The following is an 18,525-nucleotide window of genomic DNA, read 5'->3' on the forward strand; positions in this document are numbered from 1 at the left end:
TTCATTCAAGGAGATTGTTTTAAGAGAGAAAAAAATGATTACAATACAGGGAAGGGGCTTTTGCAGTAGAAAGAACACTCTGATTATGAGATTTCTGAGTCTCAAGGATTAGACAAAAAGAGGTTTTCTTTAATAAGAAGGAGTAAACAGAGTTAAAAGCAACCTGTTGGTTAAAGTGTGATGAAAGTGACAAAAATGTGCAGTGATTTGAAGGGACAATAGATCAGAGAATATTTTACTCCAAGATCAGCCTACTCTCAGTAGGGAATTATCAAGCAGGTATTCTATATTGGTTCAGCAATCAGAGAAAATGACCACAGCAAGTCACTTGCCCAACATCAACAGCTGGTAAATGTGATGCTGGGATTGAGACTGAGGCAGTCTGCACTGTAGAGTCTGTGTTTTTAACCATAAGCCATAATGCCTCTCATAGATAATATGTGTGTTATGGGAGAAAAAAGACTATTTCCCTGGTGGCTTAGATGGTAAAGTGTCTGCCTGCAAAGCAGGAGACCCAGGTTCAAGCCCTGGGTCAGGAAGATCCCATGGAGAAGGAAATGGCAACCCACTCCAGTATTCTTGCCTGGAAAATCCCATGGACAGAGAAGCCTAATAGGTTACAGTCCATGGATTTGCAAAGAGTCAGACATGACTAAGTGACTTAAGTTTTGTGTGTGTGTGGGAAAAAAGACAAAGGAGGTCATTTATTTTTGATAAGGGCTTGTGAGAACCTATTCTGATACCCTATAGTGAAGTGAAGTCGATCAGTTGTATCCGACTCTTTGTGACCCCATGGACTGTAGCCTATCAGGGTCCTCTGTCCATGGGATTCTCCAGGCAAGAATACTGGAGTGGGTTGCCATTTCCTTCTCCAGGGGATCTTCCCAACCCAGGGACTGAACCCGAGTCTCCCGCATTGCGGGCAGACGCTTTACCCTCTGAGCCACCAGGGATACCCTATAGATGACAGTATGACAACACCCTGATGCCCTAGTCTAGGCAATGGCGCTAATCTTCAATCAAAAAACACTACCAATGGAAGCTGCCAAGGATAGAAGTAGTCTGGAAAGGTTGAAGAACTTCTGTTTTCCTCAATTTAAGAACTATAGGTGAGGTAAATTAAGAGGTACAAACTTACAGTTGCAAAATAAATGAGACAAAGATTATGAAATGTACAGTATAGTAAATATAGTTAATAACTATGGAATATCTTTGGGGACATGTCATAACTAAATTTCTTATGGTGATCAGTTTGAAATGTATAGAAATATTGAATCACTGTATCATGTAATAGGAACTGACAGTCTTGTATGTCAATTATACTTCAAAAACAAATGTTAAAGTTGGTGGGACATTAAGTGGCTCTGGTAGTGACTGGGTGGCCCCTCCCTTCAGGAAGAAACAGATGTGTTCCTAGCCTCTGCTTCCCAATCCCTGATCTCAAAGCCAAGCTCACCCCCACTGGACTCTTAGTCTTGCTTGGCCTAGTTCCTCAGGTCCAGTCCCTTCTTTCCTGGGTCAGTTTGGTTATATTGACTCCAAGCTTTTTGAATAGCTTTCAGTTTAAGGTTATTCCACTGGTTGTAAGGTCTTTGGTGTCTCAGAGATGGAGTTCAGAGCCTTGACTTGTGATTTATTCTTTATTTGTTCTTAATAAAAAATAAACTGATAAAACACCCTATAAAAAAAGAATTATGGTTACCAGAAGTAAGGGGAAGAATAGGATGAAGGTTGTCAAGAGGTACAAACTCCAGTTGTAAGATAAATGGATATCAGAGATGTAATATTTTATTGTTGTTCAGTCATGTCTGACTCTTTGTGAACCCATGGACTGCAGCATACCAGACTTCCCTGTCCTTCAATATCTCCTGGAATTTGCTCAAACTCATGTCCGTTGAGTCAATGATGTCATTCATACACTGCTATATGTTTTGTGTGAAGATTTTTGGGAGAGTGAGTCCTGGAAGTTCTTTTTTTTTTTTTTTTTTTTTGATGTGAGAGCAAGATCCATTTATTCATTCAGGCTTACAACAATGGGCAGTTCAAAACAGTGACTGAATGAAAGTGAAGTGACTCAACATTTATTGAGAAAGCTTACTGAACATTCATCAAACACACAGGATCAAGAAAAGAGTTCTCAAAGAGATATAAACAGAATCCTCATGACAGATTCTGTGATCACCATTCTCAAAATTATCACTAGAAAAAAAAATTTTTTTTTTCTCTTTTTAAAATTGTGTACTATCTCTTTCAGAATTTTCCACAGTTTATTGTGATCCACACAGTCAAAGGCTTTGGCATAGTCAATAAAACAGAAATAGATGTTTTTCTGGAACTCTCTTGCTTTTTCGATAATCCATCGCATGTTGGCAAATTGATGTCTGGTTCCTCTGCCTTTTCTAAAACCAGCTTGAACATCTGGAAGTTCACGGTTCATGTATTGCTGAAGCCTGGCTTGGAGAATTTTGAACGTTACATTACTAGCGTGTGAAATGAGTGCAATTGTGTGGTAGTTTGAGCATTCTTTGGGATTGCCTTTCTTAGGGATTGGAATGAAAACTGACCTTTTGCAGTCCTGTGGCCACTGCTGAGTTTTCCAAATTTGCTGGCATATTGAGTGCAGCACTTTCACAGCATCGTCTTTCAGGATTTGAAATAGCTCAACTGGAATTCCATCATATCCACTGGCTTTGTTCGTAGTGATGCTTCCTAAGGTCCACTTGACTTCACATTCCAGGATGTCTGGCTCTAGGTGAATGATCACATCATCATGATTATCTGGGTCATGAAGATCTTTTTTGTACAGTTCTGTGTATTCTTGCCACCTTTTCTTGATATCTTCTGCTTCTGTTAGGTCCCTACCATTTCTGTCCTTTATCAAACCCATCTTGGCATGAAATGTTCCCTGATATCTCTAATTTTCTTGAAGAGATCTCTAGTCTTTCCCATTTTATTGTTTTCCTCTATTTCTTTGCATTGATCGCTGAGGAAGGCTTTCTTATCTCTCCTTGCTATTCTTTGGAACTCTGCATTCAAATGGGAATATCTTTCCTTTTCTCCTTTGCTTTTCACTTCTCTTCTTTCAGAGCTATTTGTAAGGCTTCCTCAGACAACCATTTTGCCTTTTTGCATTTTTTTTTCCCATGGGGGATAGTCTTGATTCCTGTCTCCTGTACAGTGTCATGAACCTCTGTCCATAGTTCATCAGGCTCTCTGTCAAGCAGATCTAGTCCCTTAAACTATTTCTCATTTCCAATGTATAGTCATAAGGGATTTGATTTAGGTCATACCTGAATGATCTAGTGGTTTTCCCTACTTTCTTCAATTTAAGTCTCAATTTGGCAATAAGGAGTTCATGATCTGAAACACAGTCACTCCCAGTCTTGTTTTTGCTGACTGTATAGAGCTTCTCCATCTTTGGCTGCAAAGAATATAATCAATCTGATTTCAGGGTTGACCATCTGGTGATGTCAATGTGTAGAGTCTTCTCTTGTGTTGTTGGAAGAGGGTGTTTGCTATGACCAGTGCATTCTCTTGGCAAAACTCTGTTAGCCTTTGCCCTGCTTCATTCTGTACTCCAAGGCCAAATTTGCCTGTTACTCCAGATATTTCTTGACTTCCTACTTTTGCATTCCAGTCCCCTATAATGACAAGGACATCTTTTTTGGGTGTTAGTTCTAAAAGGTCTTGTAGGTCTTCATCGAATTGTTCAATTTCAGCTTCTTCAGCATTACTGGCTGGGGCATAGGCTTGGATTACCGTGATATTGAATGGTTTGCCTTGGAAATGAACAGAGATCATTCTGTCCTTTTTGAGATTGCATCCAAGTACTGCATTTCATAGTCTTTTGTTGACCATGATGGCTACTCCATTTCTCCTAAGGGATTCCTGCCCACAGTAGTAGATAGCAGACCACCTGTTTTGCCTCTTGGGAAACCTATATGCAGGTCAGGAATCAACAGTTGGGACTGGACATGGAACAACAGACTGGTTCCAAATAGGAAAAGGAGTACATCAAGGCTGCATATTGTCACCCTGCTTATTTAACTTATATGCAGAGTACATCATGAGAAATGCTGGACTGGAAGAAGCATAAGCTGGAATCAAGATTGCCGGGAGAAATATCAATAACCTCAGATATGCAAATGACACCACCCTTATGGCAGAAAGTGAAGAGGAACTAAAAAGCCTCTTGATGAAAGTGAAAGAGGAGAGTAAAAAAGTTGGCTTAAAGCTCAACATTCAGAAAACTAAGATCATGGCATCTGGTCCCATCACTTCATGGCAAATAGATGGGGAAACAGTGGAAACGGTGTCAGACTTATTTTTTTGGGTCCAAAATCACTGCCGATGGTGACTGCAGCCATGAAATTAAAAGACGCTCACTCCTTAGAAGGAAAATTATGAACAACCTAGACAGCATATTAAAAAGCATAGACATTACTTTGCCAACAAAGGTCCGTCTAGTCAAGGCTATGGTTTTTCCAGTGGTCATGTATGGATGTGAGAGTTGTACTGTGAAGAAAGCTGAGCACCAAAAAATTGATGCTTTTGAACTGTGGTGTTGGAGAAGACTCTTGAGAGTCCCTTGGACTGCAAGGAGATCCAACCAGTCCATCCTGAAGGAGATCAGTCCTGGGTGTTCATTGGAAGGACTGATGCTGAAGCTGAAACGCCAATACTTTGGCCACCTCATGCGAAGAGTTGACTCATTGGAAAAGACCCTGATGCTGGGAGGGATTGGGGGCAGGAGGAGAAGGGGATGGCAGAGGATGAGATGGCTGGATGGCATCACCGACTTGATTCACATGAGTTTGAGTCAACCCCAGGAGTTGGTGATGGACAGGGAGGCCTGGCATGCTGTGATTCATGGGGTCACAAAGAGTCGGACACGACTGACTGACTGAACTGAACTGAACTGAACCTATGTGAGATTGTTACTGGACTTATAATAATCACTTCATTATGCATGTGGGCCAAAGCATACTGTACACTTAAACTTGTACAGTATTGTATATTAATTATGTCTAAAAAAACTGGAAGGGAAAATATAACTTTGCACTTTCTGAATGGAACCTAAGCAACTTAATTTTTACAGCTAACTTAGTCTTGATGTAGAATTTCCTTTTGAAAATCTAGGTTAGAAAATGGAGTAGAGGGTAAAAATACTGGTATTTATCAATAAGATTATTGTATTTGCTTCAGAGTACTTGGGTAGAGGCACATTTTTAAATTGTATTAAGAATGAAATAAAGAAAGCAGAGGTAAAACTCCTTGTTGCTGGCAATCAAATGTCTGCTGACAATGACAAACTGCTGGGGAAAGTACTCCTGGCTCTTTCCTCTGGCAATATGATCAGTTCTGGATAAATTATATTAAAAGCAGAAGTCTATCTCTGGGGCTTTGCTAAGAGAGCAGATTCTATCTGATTGCGGTTCTTTTTTCCTTTGGTACCACTGGGTAGACAGGGCTAGAGACTGGAGAGATTCAGTAGGACTTCCCCCCTGAATACTGACCAAAGAAACAATACTTAGGAGGCTGACATTCTCATAGCCTCTTCTCCAAAACAATGCACATGTGGAAGGTTTGGGAATATGGGAAAGGACTCTGATCTTTTATGGCTTTGTCTGGCTGTTATTCGTAATTCTAAAAGTTGACAATAAACTAGGAAGCAGTTCCTCAGAATCTCAGGTGAATTCTTGTAGAAAGTGAAGAAGAAAATGTTAGTTGCTCAGTCATGTCCAACCCTTTGCAACCCATGGTCTGGGTCGCATGGGTAGCCCACCAGATTCCTCTGTCCATGGGATTTTCCAGGCAAGAATCTGGAGTAGGTTGCCATTTCCTCCTCCAGGAGATCTTCCCAACCCAAGGATCGAACCCACGTCTCCTGTGTCTCTTGCTTTGCATGCAGATTATTTACCTACTGAGCCATCGAGGAAACTCTCAGTTCTTTTTCTAGACTTAGATTCTTATTTGACTCTTGGCTTTCAGAGGTCTCAGGTTTTATTCCCATTGTGAGTTGACTTGAAGAAAGCTCCAAGTAGTCGTTCTTGCCTAGAGCATCTCTCTGACTGTGTCTCAACCTGTGTAGAGTAAAGAATGGTTCCCTGGATTTCTAGGCTTTGTCCATGCTTAATTGCTCAGTCGTGTCCTACTCCTTGCAACCCTGTGGACTGTAGCCTCCCAGGCTTCTCTCTTCATGTCCTTCTCCAGGCAAGAATACTGGAGTGGATAGCCATCCCCTTCTCCAGGGGATCTTTCTGACCCAGAGTTCAAACCTGGGTCTCTAGGCTTTAGGGTATAAAGTTTCACTGTAGGAGGGAGCGTCCATTCCTCCTCCCTTTGGGTTCAGAGAACCTAATGGGCCCCTAATTTAGGCACATGATACCCCACTCACAGGACAGTATCACCTGCACACATTAGCACACTCCTTGATGAATGTAAGTTCCATAGTCACTCAGGAACATCATCAGGACCCTTGTTACTATCTCCCTTTGAGAGATTATAAAGTCAAAGTTTGTACAATAAGGTGGCCCTTGTCACTTGGATGAAATTAGTAAGCGACAGGTTTGACGCAGGATGCAAATCCATGGACTTACATGCCTGTATATTCTCTCTCTTTCTACTTCATTGCCCCAAAAGTGCCTCAGAGGAAGCATTCTTTGAAGCTATTAATTTGGAAATAATCTAAAACTTATTGAAAAGTATGCCATCTAGCATAAAGAACTCCTATGTTCCCATCACTGAAATTAACAAATTGTTAATATTTTGTCATACTTTCTTTATCATTTTTGTTTGATCTTTTTTGTGTTGTTTTACCATTCTCCTTTTACCACCGTTTCTGTATTTGTTGTTGTTTAGTGGCTAAGTCATGTCTGACTCTTTGCAACCCCATGGCCCAAGAGGCTCCTCTGTCCATCCATAGAATTTTCCAGGCAAGAATATTGGAGTGGGTGGCCATTTCTTTCTCCAGAGGATCTTCCTGACCCAGGTATCGAACACCGGTCTCGTCTCTTGCAGGTGAATTCTTTAATGCTAAGCCACCAGGGAAGTCCCCCACCCCCACTCTTTCTGTATATATAACATTAAAAAACGCACTCAAGAGAGCTGCTGACTGCAAGAGTGAGGGGGAAATAGCAGAAAGTGATTGGGAGCAAGAACTCAAGATGGAGGTGGCCTGCAAGGGTTAGCCAAAGAGTTCAGTGCAAAGATGCAGATGGTGGTCTTTGCCTTGCAAGAGTATGAAGAATACATTAATGCATTCAGTGCAAAAGGGCTGCATTCAAACACCTGCTGTGGCAGAGTATGGAGTAGCCAAGAGAGAGATCCACACAGTAGCAGCTAAGAAAAACTGCTTTATCCCTTCTTGTCTTAGCCTTCTTCCCTTTATACTGATCCTGAAGGATAGAGAAGCAGCTTGGGGAAGAGAAGTGGGACAAGGAGAATAAAAGAACAGAGTAAGCTCTTTCTTTTTAACTTGTTTCCCAAGCCGAAGATCAGAATCATGCCAAGAGAGGGAGAAGCTTTATTCAGATGGGAGACTAAAGTTTGGAGCTAAATAGGAGAGAACCTTTTTAAAAGTTGAAAGCAAAGTTATTTAAATACCTGAAAGGGATGGGAAAAACAGTTAGATCTGCTCTAATTATCACTAAAGGATGTAGAAAATCCCACAGGTCATATTTAAAGGAAATGATAGGAGAAATAGGACATTGTTTTATTATTATAACTTATCAGTTTCAGCATGTTCAATAAACTAGCGTGCTGTTAAGTTGCTTCAGTCATGTCCGACTCCTTGCGACCCCATGGACTGCAGCCCCCCTCCCAGGCTCCTCTGTCCATGGGATTCTCCAGGCAAGAATACTGGAGTGGGTTGCCATTTCCTTCTCCAATAAACTGGCTACACATGCTTAAAAAGTCAAACACTAAATAAAGTAGAATTAAAATTCCCCAGTTCTTACTTTGTTCCTCTATAGACTTATGGAAAGCTATGTTTGTATTATATTCTTCTTCTTATATGTTTGTATTATATTCTTCCCAACTTTTAGCTATCATCTGTCTGTCTGTCTCTCTATCTACATATCTAACTTGCTTTTTCTGTGATCCAATGGATGTTGGCAATTTGGCCCCTGGGTTCCTCTGCCTTTTATAAGTCCGGCTTGTACATCTGGAAGTTCTCAGTTTACGTACTGTTGAAGCCTACCTTGAAGGATTTTCAGCATTACCTTGCTAGTATGTAAAATGAGCACAATTGTACAGTAATTTGAACATTCTTTGGCATTGTTTTTCTTTGGGATTGGAATGAAAACTGACCTTTTCCTGTGGCCACTGCTGAGTTTTCCAAATTTGCTGACATATTGAATGCAACACTTTAACAGCATTTTCTTTTAGGATTTGAAATAGCTCAACTGGAATTCCATTACTTCCACCAGCTTTGTTTGTAGTATTGCTCTATGTACTCTTGCCACCTCTTCTTAATAGCTTCTTCTTCTTTTAGGTCCTTGCTGTTTTTGTCCTTTATTGTGCCCATTCTTGCATGAAATGTTCACTTGATATCTCCAATTCTCCTGAAGAGATTTCTAGTCTTTCACAGTCTACTGTTGTCCTCTATATCTTTGCATTGTTCACTTAGGAAGGCTTTCTTATCTCTCTTTATTATTCTTTGGAACTCTGCATTCAGTTGGGTATATCTTTTCCTTTCTCCTTTGCCTTTTGTTTCTCTTCTTTTCTCAGTTATTTGTAAAGCCTCCTCAGATAACCCCTTCGCCTTCTTGCATTTCTTTTTCTTTGGGATGATTTTGGTCACCGCCTCCTGTACGATGTTATGAATCTCCGTCCATAGTTCTTTAGGCACTCTGTCTACCAGATTTAATCCCTTGAATCTTTTTGTCACTTCTACTGTATAATCATAAAGGATTTGTTTTTGGTCATACCTGAATGGCCAATTGTTTTCCTGATTTTCTTTAATTTAAGCCTGAATTTTGAAATAAGGAGTTCATGATCTGAACCACAGTCAGCTCCAGGTCTGGTTTTTGCTGACTGTATAAAGCTGCTCTATCTATCTTTCTTTTTATCTTTCAATCTTTCTAGGCATCCTACTCTAAAAGCTACCTTGTTCACTTTGCAATATACAAAGGACATCTTGCAACACACCATAGGCTCTTCATATTATAAAACATAAGGATTTACCTTATTGTATGGATATACCATTATGATGTTGTTGTTCAGTTGCTAAGTTGTGTCTGACTCTTTGCAACCCCATGAACTGCGGCATGCCAGGCTTCCCTGTCCATCACCAACTCCCAGAGTTTTCTCAAACTCATGTCCATTGAGTAATCAGTAATGCCATCCAACCATCTCATCCTCTATCACCCCCTTCTCCTCTTGCCCTCAGTCTTTCCCAGCATCAGGGTCTTTTCCAATGAGTTGGCTCTTTGCATCATGTGGCAAAAATATTGGAGCTTCAGCATCAGTCCTTCCAATTAATATTTAGGGCTGATTTCCTTTAGGATTGGAGAAGGAAACCGCAACCCACTCCAGTATTCTTGCCTGGAGAATCCCATGGACAGAGGAGAACCTGGTGGGCTATAGTCCATGGGATCACAAAGAGTTGAACACGACTGAGTGACTTTCACTCTCTCACTCCTTCAGGATTGACTGCTTTGATCTCCTTGCTGTCCAAGGGACTCTCAAGATTCTTCTCCAGTACCGCAGTTTGAAAGTATCAATTCTTTGGTGCTCAGCCTTCTTTATGGTCCAACTCCCTCATTCATATATGACTACTGGAAAAACCATAGCTTTGACTATATGGACCTTTAGATAATTTACTTAAGCAGTGTGCTATTGAGGACAATTTATTTTCCCTTGTTAGAGATAATTCAGTCATTTATTTAGGATAAATTCCAGAAGTGTTCTTGTGTCCCAAGTTTAAACTTAAAGATGTTGTGATATACATTACCACATTGCATTTCTTAAAGTCTGTGTCAATGCAGAGTCATACTAGCAATACACAGCGTGCCTCTGTCCCCATACCGTTGCCAAAAATGTAGTGGATACTATGCGCCTACCAAGTACTTAGCCAACCACAAAGGAACACACATCAGTTTAGTTTACAGTGGTCATAATCAGAAGTAAGAGAGTATCAGAATAAAATGAAATAATAATAACTATTGTTTATGCATAGAGCCATTTAAATGTAAAACCTGAGAAGTAACAGGAGAAGGAACCAAAGTAATTCTATAGCACCACCAATTTTGAATATGTTCCCAGCTTTCCAAAATGTGATAACTGGGTCTGAAATTGTTTTTTGCATCAGTACAGTTTTGTTCCTGACTGATTATATGGATCATTGCAGAGCCTGCTTCCACTGGTGACTGGTTACTTTCAGTGACATCTGTGTGTGTGGGATGCTAGTGTATTATGCAAAACCCGCATTAGGAATGTGCTTCATTTGATGCTATGCCAGTTCTCTCCTTTTCTTTTTCCCTAAAATTGCCTCGCTATAGACTAAAAATTTAATAATAACAGCAATAAGGTTGAAACAACAAAACTGTGGCCCTTCAAAGAGCTGAGCACTTAAGAGTATCTCAACTATGAATTTGTATTTCATCTACTTTCCTGATGATGGGGAAAATTCAAGTCATTTATTTTCCTCATGAAGCTGTATTGTCCACAAATGATATGCTTCTTGCTTACTCTTGAGAAAAAGCCATGTGTAAATTTCCAAGGAGACTGTACCTCATGGAGAAGAAACCTGAATCAGGTGGGTGTGTAGGACTAAGAAAGATATGGCTTGCTGCTTCCAAGAACAGCTCCCAGTGGGCCTCCTCTGATGCTCTGAAAGAAGTAAATTGCTCGGTTTTGGAGTTACTCTTTGTGCCTTGCAAAGTCCACTTAGGCCATCGAAACAATGGTTTTGGTTTCTCTCGATTACAGAGTGAAAACCTCTCTAAAAGAGAGTAATAATTCTTTGCCCTCAGGCCATGCATTTCCAAAAGCTGCATTGCTGAAACATATCGGCTGTCTCTAGGAAGTTCATACAAATATGGAACAAATGCGTAACTTTCTTGGATCGCTCAGGAGTTCTGTGACAGAAGCAGCCTACAGAATATAGTGCCTGAGTTCTTACCCATAAATCTGAGGTGGAAACCTGAAGGTTGCAAACTAGTGTCCAGTGGGCCAGTCTTGCCTGTAGGTTTTTAATTTGTCTAGCACAAGGATTTAAACAATATTTATTGGTAATCAACATTTAAAAATCCAGATTTCAGGTTTCTCTTGGGAAACTGAGAGATATGGTATTTATAAAGGTGGCTTTCTTTATAAGAGAGCCGTTCAGAGTGAAATGTCCCATAGAATATGGGCTTTACTTGTTTGCATCATTCACTTACTTCCTGTCTCTTGCTGTTTTGTTGTTTAGTTGCTTAGTTGTATCTTACTCTTTTGTGACCCCATGGACTGTAGCCCACCAGGCTCCTCCGTCCACGGGATTTTCCAGGCAAGAGTGCTGGAGTGGGTTCCCAGTTCCTTCTCCTTCCTGTCTCCTGGCCCCAGATGTACTGCCCCTGGTGAGTTCTGGGAAGGCAGAATATATCTTTTTTTTTTTTTCCTTTTTTAAGCTGATAGAAAGCAAGAGGGAAATCTTTAAGACAGTTCAGTTTGTTATTTCTCCCCTGTGAAGTCTTATCTCCCCAATAAGCAGAGAACACTGTGCTCCAACAAGTTTGTATACACCCAGTGAAGGTACTTTTCACAACATATTGTCACTGTTTTCCCTCACATCTGCCTTCCCCCATAAAGCTAGAGGGTAGAAACTGTATCCTGATAGCTGTTGTATTGTCCAGTGCCTGTTACTGTGTGTAGGTCCTTCAGGATCTCCTTTCTGACTGAATGACTGTCTGGATAGGTGGATGACCAAAAGGTCCCTTGGGGAGTTCGTGATGATTTGGTTTCCTGAGAGGCATAGAAGTGACTCAGAATGGATTTTTCTCAATACTTGATGCTGCTGGGGTAGTCTGAGTCTTAAAGAACTTTGAGTCAGTGCCCCTGAGGCCTAAGCTATATATTAGTGAAGTGAAAGTCACACAGTCATGTCCAACTCTTTGCGGCCCCATGGACTACACAGTCCATGGAATTCTCCAGGCCAGAATACTGGAGTGGGTAGCCTTTCCCTTCTCCAGGGGACCTTCCCAACCCAGGGATTGAACCCAGGTCTCCCACATTGCAGGCAGATTCTTTACCAGCTGAGCCACAAGGGAAGCCCAAGAATATTGGAGTGGGTAGCCTATCCTTACTCCAGCAGATCTTCCCCACCTGGGAATCGAACTGGGGTCTCCTGCATTGCAGGTGGATTCTTTTCTAACTGAGCTATCAGGGAAGCCCTAAAAGCTATATATTAGAGCAACACTATTTCCATGGAACAGCTTTATTTTTCTCTGAATATAGCAAATAATGATTCTTATTTGATCATCCTATTAAAATTAACACGAAACCTAACAAAAGCTTATTATTCCTGTCAAATTTTTAATCATTACCTGACAAAAGAAGAAGTTAAAGTCATCCAAAAATATAATTTCTGTCCTCCCTTTGGAAGAATAACTCATTCAGGTTTTCTCTCATTGTAATTTCCTTTGACTAAACACTTCTGTTTTTAGTTGGAACCTTATAAAAGACAGCAAAATCTTCTTTCCGTCTCACCTTTGTCAAGAACATAAATACAAAATGTTCAATGTTTTGGAACAGTTTTGATATATTTCGCCTTTAAATTAGGTTCAAAATAACTAGAAGATACCATAGCTATTTAATCATAGAGTAAATATTTTAGTGACTGCAATAAAAGAGAAGCCATTGAATAAATGGTATCTGACGATGGTTATTCTAATTGGAATTGTTGCAAGAGAAAAGCAAAAGCAAGTCCCTGGATGGAAAAGGCAAAGTTGATTTACTTCAGTCATATTTAACACAGGTCTATTGTGAATAAGCTCTTAATTATTTTATCATAAACCAGAAGGTTCTTTAAGATCTGTTTCTCACACAGAGACTTTAATATTTCCGTCACTCTCAAGTGCCATCAGTCACTTTGACACTGATACATTTTAGAGGTAAAATTTAAATAATGTGGATTACATATACCTAATTCTATTTTGCATGTACTTACATTATGAAATTGGAAATAGATTCATTTCTTTGAGGGACAGAGAGCTGATTATGAGGAAAGAGTTTGTATTAGGTCTGACTGTGAGAAATTCTGAGTAGATTCTGTCTTCTGGGAGTAGTTAGTATTCATTCTATGAATGTCAAAGTCTTGCTAAAGCAAGACTATGGTTGGAGAAGTTGCATTGAACATCTGTTACTCAATTTTTTTTTATATATCTCTGAAAGCATATTTTTATATAGCATACTTAATAAAAAGTCTACATATTTGGTATGTTAATTATTTAAGAAACCATTTAAAATAGATATTGCATTAAAATATCATTAAAATAAAAGAACTTGCTCAAATATAGAATTTATTTAGTGTTCTTGACCATGGAACACTACATTTTTCTCTGCTGGCATAATTCTTGGGAAAGGTTAATCTCTTTTCTAGGCATTTGAAGCTTCTTTCCCATTTTACAATGAGAACATGCCAACTTACACTAAAATGTTGCTTTAATGCTCTGTGTTTGGCTATTTAGTAAAGAAAGAGTGCAGAAGAGATTCATCCAACTCTCCACTGGAAATGAATTCCCCATCATTTTGATGGTGAGCTCCTATGGTATTAAAGCACTGTAAATGTATAGCAATTACTGAACCCGTGGGGTAGCAATTTTTCCCACACAAATATAATTTTATGTTTCTTTAAAGACAGTTGTAAAAATATCTAACAAAGAGAAATCCCACCAAGGTAATCCTCTTAAGCAAATCTTTGTTTGAGGTGGAACAGTGGGTAGGAAAATAGGAACCACAGGCCACAATTGGACTACTAGGATGTTCTGTTTGGTGCTGGGCTTCTTCTCAAGGCAGCTCTGTCAAGGACTAGTTCTCAGGCTCTTGGGACATCATGTCAAGTTGTGTCGTGGCTCTCAGGTGGCTACTGCCTGTGGGAGAGAAAGGATGTGGAGCTCACTGGGAAAGATAGGGCTGTGAATTCCTCTGGCCAACATCCAAGAAGCTGCAAAGGGACATTTCTAAGAGCCCTGGGATTCTCTGCTGCTCCTGTAAGGTTCAGGGAAGCCTGCATTTCTAAAATGGAAACTCAAAAGGACTTCTCAGTTGCCTCAAATTTCAAATTACTGGTTGGCTCTGAAGTGTGGGGTGGCGCTGTTCAATGCCAAATGGAGGTTTTCTGAAGACGGGTTGCACTGTAAAGAAGGCAGTCCTAGTAAGATAGGTGTTAGCTCTTCTCTAAATTTTTGGTAGAATTCAGCTGTGAAGCCATCTGGTCCTGGGCTTTTGTTTGCTGGAAGATTTTTGATGACAGTTTCGATTTCCTTGCTTGTGATGGGTCTGTTAAGATCTTCTATTTCTTCCTGGTTCAGTTTTGGAAAGTTATACTTTTCTAAGAATTTGTCCATTTCATCCAAGTTGTCCATTTTATTGGCATAGAGCTGCTGGTAGTAGTCTCTTATGATCCTTTGTATTTCAGTGTTGTCTGTTGTGATCTCTCCATTTTCATTTCTAATTTTGTTAATTTGGTTTTTCTCTCTTTGTTTCTTAATGAGTCTTGCTAATGGTTTGTCAATTTTGTTTATTTTTTCAAAAAACCAGCTTTTAGCTATGTTGCTATGGTCTCTTTAGTTTCTTTTGCATTTATTTCTGCCCTGATTTTTAAGATTTCTTTCCTTCTGCTAACTCTGGGGTTCTTCATTTCTTCCTTCTCTAATTGCTTTAGGTGTAGAGTTAGGTTATTTATTTGGTTTTTTTCTTGTTTCTTGATGTAAGCCTGTAATGCTATGAACCTTCCCCTTAGCACTGCTTTTACAGTGTCCCATAGGTTTTGGGTTGTTGTGTGTTCATTTTCATTCATTTCTATACATATTTTGATTTCTTTTTTGATTTCTTCTATGATTTGTTGGTTATTCAGAAGCGTGTTATTTAGCCTCCATATGTTTGAAGTTTTAACAATTTTTTTCCTGTAATTGAGATCTAATCTTACTGCACTGTGGTCAGAAAAGATGACTGGAATGATTTCAATTTTTTTGAATTTTCCAAGACCAGATTTATGGCCCAGGATGTGATCTATTCTGGAGAATGTTCCGTGTGCACTTGAGAAAAAGGTGAAGTTGATTGTTTTGGGGTGAAATGTCCTATAGATATCAATTAGGTCTAGCTGGTCCATTGTGTCATTTAAGGTTTGTGTTTCCTTGTTAATTTTCTGTTTAGTTGATCTATCCATAGTTGTGAGTGGGGTATTAAAGTCTCCCACTATTATTGTGTTACTATTAATTTCCTCTTTCATACTCGTTAGTGTTTGCCGTACATATTGCGGTGCTCCTATGTTGGGTGCATATATATTTATAATTGTTATATCTTCTTCTTGGATTGATCCTTTGATCATTATGTAGTGTCCTTCTTTGTCTCTTTTCACATCCTTTATTTGAAAGTCTATTTTATCTGATATGAGTATTGCGACTCCTGCTTTCTTTTGGTCTCCGTTTGCGTGAAATATTTTTTTCCAGCCCTTCACTTTTAGTCTGTATGTGTCTCTTGTTTTGAGGTGGGTCTCTTGTAGACAGCATATATAGGGTCTTGTTTTTGTATCCATTCAGCCAATCTTTGTCTTTTGGTTGGGGCATTCAACCCATTTACATTTAGGGTAATTATTGATAGGTGTGGTCCCGTTGCCATTTACTTTGTTGTTTTGGGTTCACGTTTATACAACCTTTCTGTATTTCCTGTCTAGAGAAGATCCTTTAGCATTTGTTGAAGAGCTGGTTTGGTGGTGCTGAATTCTCTCAGCTTTTGCTGATGCATGAGACAAGTGCTCCGGCCTGGTGCACTGGGAAGACCCAGAGGAATCGGGTGGAGAGGGAGGTGGGAGGGGGGATCGGGATTGGGAATACATGTAAATCCATGGCTGATTCATATCAATGTATGAAAAAAAAAAAGAAAAAAGAATGAGAGAATGAAAAAAAAAAAAAAAAGAAGGCAGTCCTTTGGCAGGCCATGAGGTGTCTGCCACTGGACCCAGGGCTCCCTTCATTAAGCTCTTCTTCAATCCAAAGCAACTTCATCAGGTCCTCAACCTGAGTTATGGGCTCCCATTTCTCTGGCATGGAAGAGATGTGCCAAATCCTCAGAAATCCAACTTCTCTTACAATTCTTCTTAACCAGCCCTCACACCCAAACCATGTCAATGTGCTCACTATTTTTTTTTAATATTTTTAAAAATGTGGACCATTTTTAAAGTCTTTGTTAAATTTGTTACAATATTGATCCTGTTTTATGTTTTGCTTTTTGGCCCTGAGGCATGTGGCACCTTAGCTTCCCAACCAGGGATAGAACCAGCATCCCCTGCATTGGGAGGTAAAGTCTTAACTATCGGACCCCCAGGAAAGTCCCTCAGTGTTCTCATTTTAAAATAAAAATGAAGATACAAAATTGACTCCATACTTTTAGGCTTATAGTGACAAATTGATATAGTTATAAGACATATATATTTAACTTAAATATATTATGTTAATTTTTATCAGTTATCAGGATTCCATTCTAACAAGTTGATTCTAAGACCCTTTGTCAAACAGCTGTGTAAACTTCTGAAGAAAAAATTAATGATCTGTCTTTGAATTTTCAGTCCTTATTCTTTTAAAACATTTTCATTGTTACTACCCTATTTCTATCACATATTATCTCACTCCTAGACTACCAAAATATCTTTTCACTTGGTTCTCTTGTTTCAACATTCCTCTCAGTCTGCAACTCTACACTATCATAATGCCAGAATTAATTTTCCCCAAACAAGATATATCTTAAAAGATATAATTTGTTTATGACATTCTCTTGTTTAACAATTATTGTTGACTCTCATTGCCCTTAGAATAAAACACAAATGCCTTAAAAATGGTTCATCTGGCTCTTTAGGACCTATCCCTGACTGCCACTACACCGACCTCTTATATCTATATTCTCTTCACTGCACCTGACCTGTCCTGGATGTTGTTGTAGTGCCGTGAACTTTGCCGCAGTTAGCCGTGGCTTACTTAGGGTCTATTGGAAATACAGAGAAGACAGAACCAGCTCACAAAGGGCTTGATCAGACAGCACTATCCCTAACCTGGCTGTCCATCATGACTCTCTGCCAACACCCTAGTCCAATTCCCTATTATTTCTCATCTTGACTACACACTTTCTATTTGGTTTACTCCTATCCACTCCTGGCTTATGCCTGGTTTTCTTTCAGTCTTAAGCATTTGTCATGCTTGATTTTGCCAAAGAGCCATTTCCTTGCTGATCACTCTGTCTCAAATGCTGTTGCTGCTTCTTTATGTCCAGTTATATCATTCTCATTATTTTCGTCTCATATCAGTTATGCTTTTCTCAAGAAGGGCTGCCTTAAACTCTCTGACCACATCAAAACCTTTCTTATATGCTCTTTTAGCTATGTGTGCCTTTTCTTCATGGCACTTTTCACAGTAAGTGATTTTCATTTATTTTTTCTAGTGTTTGGTTAGTATCAGTCTCTTCATGATACTGTAAGCTGCATTAGAATAAGGATTCTGTCTGTTTTTCCTCCTTTTAGAAAATTATGCTGCAGCTTGAGTAAACCTGAAAAACATTATGCTAAATGAAAGAAGCCAGTCACAAGGACCACTTTTTGTTTGATTCTGTTCATATGAAACGTCTAGAATAGGCAAATGATAGAGGCATTAAAAAAAATATTAGTGGTTTCCAGGATCTGGAAGGGAAAGGATTCAGCAGGAACAGAGAATGACTACTAATGGGTTCAGTGTTTCTCTTTGATGGAAATGTTCTGAAATTAGATTGTGGTCATGGTTGAACAGCTTTTGGAATATAGTGACAAACACTGAACTTTACACTACAGATAGGTAAAGTATAATGTAAATTATATCCCAATAAAGCAGTTAAAAAATTACTCTATCTCTGATGTCCAAAGCAATACTTGGTCAAAAATAGGCTCAGTACGTTTTTAGAATTAATATTGAATGACAGATCAAAGTTATCCCTAAAGCTTATTTCAAAGAATAAATATTAATCAGATTTACAACTCCTTTTCCCAATAGTGAACATCAGAAAAGAGATTTTGTTAATGTTCAACTTCTCTACAATATTAACTTTTTTTTCTGTTTTCTGAGAAAATGCTACAGCTAAGCAGATCCTCTTATGTCATACTATCTTAGCTTTTCTAGAAGCAAGATAAGTTTTTTGTGTGTTTGATTGCTTTTTTTTAAAAAAAAAATCATGTTCCAAGTTACCAAGTTTTATGTTAGAAGTTTCCAGTCAGTGTTCCTAAAAAGTTATTAGCAATAAAAATAGGGTATTATTAAGCAACTGACTAGGATAGGAGAAAAAACTCACCAAAATAAAGTGTAC

The 18,525-nt window shown here is 39.2% G+C and overlaps 1 non-coding gene across 1 annotated transcript; it reads left to right on the top strand.

Moving 5' to 3' along the window:
* Positions 1 to 467: 467 nt before the first annotated feature.
* On the top strand, positions 468 to 540 carry TRNAC-GCA. Its single transcript has one exon. It is a non-coding gene; the product is annotated as a tRNA-Cys (tRNA).
* The last annotated feature ends 17,985 nt before the right edge of the window (positions 541 to 18,525 follow it).

Source organism: Cervus elaphus, chromosome 25 (assembly GCF_910594005.1).
Source record: "Cervus elaphus chromosome 25, mCerEla1.1, whole genome shotgun sequence".
NCBI lineage: Eukaryota > Metazoa > Chordata > Mammalia > Artiodactyla > Cervidae > Cervus > Cervus elaphus.